Here is a 252-nt window from a genome sequence, read left to right as displayed (position 1 = left end):
AACCCCGATCCCTGTCCCCTGAAAGGCCGGGAATCAAGCGTCACTTAGGGAACAGCGGCGTGTCTGTCTGATCCAATTCTGTGTGTTGTCAGTGATGCTCAAACACTCAGGCTGGAGAAAGATGCTGCGGCGTCTCTCGGGACTATCTCAGCTGATTGGAAAGATAACAGAATCACCTCACGATGCTCTGACGCGGGCGCAGGATATAGACGAGAGATAAGGGAAGAGAGGAAAAGAAAAATACAGACGATA

General features: G+C 50.8%; 1 protein-coding gene across 1 annotated transcript in view; it reads right to left on the bottom strand.

Annotated features, from left to right (window-relative positions):
- LOC119592681 (fibrinogen C domain-containing protein 1-B-like) overlaps positions 1–252 on the bottom strand; it is a gene marked incomplete at its 5' end in the record, with an annotated part of 56,126 nt that overhangs the window by 37,036 nt on the left and 18,838 nt on the right.

The sequence above is a fragment of the Penaeus monodon genome, chromosome 30, assembly GCF_015228065.2.
Source record: "Penaeus monodon isolate SGIC_2016 chromosome 30, NSTDA_Pmon_1, whole genome shotgun sequence".
In the NCBI taxonomy this organism is placed as follows: Eukaryota; Metazoa; Arthropoda; class Malacostraca; order Decapoda; family Penaeidae; genus Penaeus; species Penaeus monodon.
This window is presented reverse-complemented; position numbering and strand designations above follow the sequence as displayed.